The sequence below is a fragment of the Musa acuminata genome, unplaced genomic scaffold (genome assembly GCF_036884655.1).
Source record: "Musa acuminata AAA Group cultivar baxijiao unplaced genomic scaffold, Cavendish_Baxijiao_AAA HiC_scaffold_147, whole genome shotgun sequence".
Classification (NCBI taxonomy): Eukaryota; Viridiplantae; Streptophyta; class Magnoliopsida; order Zingiberales; family Musaceae; genus Musa; species Musa acuminata.
In genome coordinates, this window is record NW_027020423.1 from 77501 (window position 1) to 80000 (window position 2500).

A 2500-nucleotide genomic window follows, 5' to 3' on the forward strand; every position below is an offset into this window, starting at 1 on the left:
AACGGGCCAAAACTGGCCATTTTTGGCTGCGCGAGCGAGCGGCGAGCGGCGGACAGCGAGCGAAGCGAGAGGCAGCACCGTCCCTGCTATACGAAAGCCCCATCCAGCCCTGTGCCACCCGGGGGGTTCCAGGGTGCTGAGATGGCTGACGTTTTGCTCCGCTCTCGACGGTCACCGCGCAACGCAAGAACAGGCCAAAAACTGGCCAAAACGGCCCAAAAACGGGCCAAAACCGGCCATTTTTGGCTGCGCGAGCGAGCGGCGAGCGGCGGACAGCGAGCGAAGCGAGAGGCAGCACCGTCCCTGCTATACGAAAGCCCCATCCAGCCCTGTGCCACCCGGGGGGTTCCAGGGTGCTGAGATGGCTGACGTTTTGCTCCGCTCTCGACGGTCACCGCGCAACGCAAGAACAGGCCAAAAACTGGCCAAAACGGCCCAAAAACGGGCCAAAACCGGCCATTTTTGGCTGCGTGAGCGAGCGGCGAGCGGCGGACAGCGAGCGAAGTGAGAGGCAGCACCGTCCCTGCTCTACGAAAGCCCCATCCAACCCTGTGCCACCCGGGGGGTTCCAGGGTGCTGAGATGGCTGACGTTTTGCTCCGCTCTCGACGGTCACCGCGCAACGCAAGAACAGGCCAAAAACTGGCCAAAACGGCCCAAAAACGGTCCAAAAGAGGCCATTTTTGGTTGCGCTAGCGAGCGGCGAGCGGCGAACAGCGAGCGAAGCGCGAGGCAGCACCGTCCCTGCTATACGAAAGCCCCATCCAGCCCTGTGCCACCCGGGGGGTTCCAGGGTGCTGAGATGGCTGACATTTTGCTCCGCTCACGACGGTCACCGCGCCACACAAGAACAGCCCAAAAACAGGCCAAAACAGCCCAAAAACGGGCCAAAACTGGCCATTTTTGGCTGCGCGAGCGAGCGGCGAGCGGCGAACAGCGAGCGAAGCGAGAGGCAGCACCGTCCCTGCTATACGAAAGCCCCATCCAGCCCTGTGCCACCCGGGGGGTTCCAGGGTGCTGAGATGGCTGACGTTTTGCTCCGCTCACGACGGTCACCGCACCACGCAAGAACAGGCCAAAAACTGGCCAAAACAGCCCAAAAACGGGCCAAAACTGGCCATTTTTGGCTGCGCGAGCGAGCGGCGAGCGGCGGACAGCGAGCGAAGCGTGAGGCAGCACCGTCCCTGCTATACGAAAGCCCCATCCAGCCCTGTGCCACCCGGGGGGTTCCAGGGTGCTGAGATGGCTGACGTTTTGCTCCGCTCTCGACGGTCACCGCGCAACGCAAGAACAGGCCAAAAACTGGCCAAAACGGCCCAAAAACGGGCCAAAACTGGCCATTTTTGGCTGTGCGAACGAGCGGCGAGCGGCGGACAGCGAGCGAAGCGAGAGGCAGCACCGTCCCTGCTATACGAAAGCCCCATCCAGCCCTGTGCCATCCGGGGGGTTCCAGGGTGCTGAGATGGCTGACGTTTTGCTCCGCTCACGACAGTCACCGCACCACGCAAGAACAGGCCAAAAACTGGCCAAAACAGCCAAAAAACGGGCCAAAACTGGCCATTTTTGGCTGCGCGAGCGAGCGGCGAGCGGCGGACAGCGAGCGAAGCGTGAGGCAGCACCGTCCCTGCTATACGAAAGCCCCATCCAGCCCTGTGCCACCCGGGGGGTTCCAGGGTGCTGAGATGGCTGACATTTTGCTCCGCTCACGACGGTCGCCGCGGCACGCAAGAACAGCCCAAAAACAGGCCAAAACAGCCCAAAAACGGGTCAAAACTGGCCATTTTTGGCTGCGCGAGCGAGCGGCGAGCGGCGAACAGCGAGCGAAGCGAGAGGCAGCACCGTCCCTGCTATACGAAAGCCCCATCCAGCCCTGTGCCACCCGGGGGGTTCCAGGGTGCTGAGATGGCTGACGTTTTGCTCCGCTCATGAAAGTCACCGCACCACGCAAGAACAGCCCAAAAACTGGCCAAAACAGCCCAAAAACGGGCCAAAACTGGCCATTTTTGGCTGCGCGAGCGAGCGGCGAGCGGCGGACAGCGAGCGAAGCGAGAGGCAGCACCGTCCCTGCTATACGAAAGCCCCATCCAGCCCTGTGCCACCCGGGGGGTTCCAGGGTGCTGAGATGGCTGACGTTTTGCTCCGCTCACGACGGTCACCGCACCACGCAAGAACAGGCCAAAAACTGGCCAAAACAGCCCAAAAACGGGCCAAAACTGGCCATTTTTGGCTGCGCGAGCGAGCGGCGAGCGGCGGACAGCGAGCGAAGCGTGAGGCAGCACCGTCCCTGCTATACGAAAGCCCCATCTAGCCCTGTGCCACCCGGGGGGTTCCAGGGTGCTGAGATGGCTGACGTTTTGCTCCGCTCTCGATGGTCACCGCGCAACGCAAAAACAGGCCAAAAACTGGCCAAAACGGCCCAAAAACGGGCCAAAACTGGCCATTTTTGGCTGCGCGAGCGAGCGGCGAGCGGCGGACAGCGAGCGAAGCGAGAGGCAGCACCG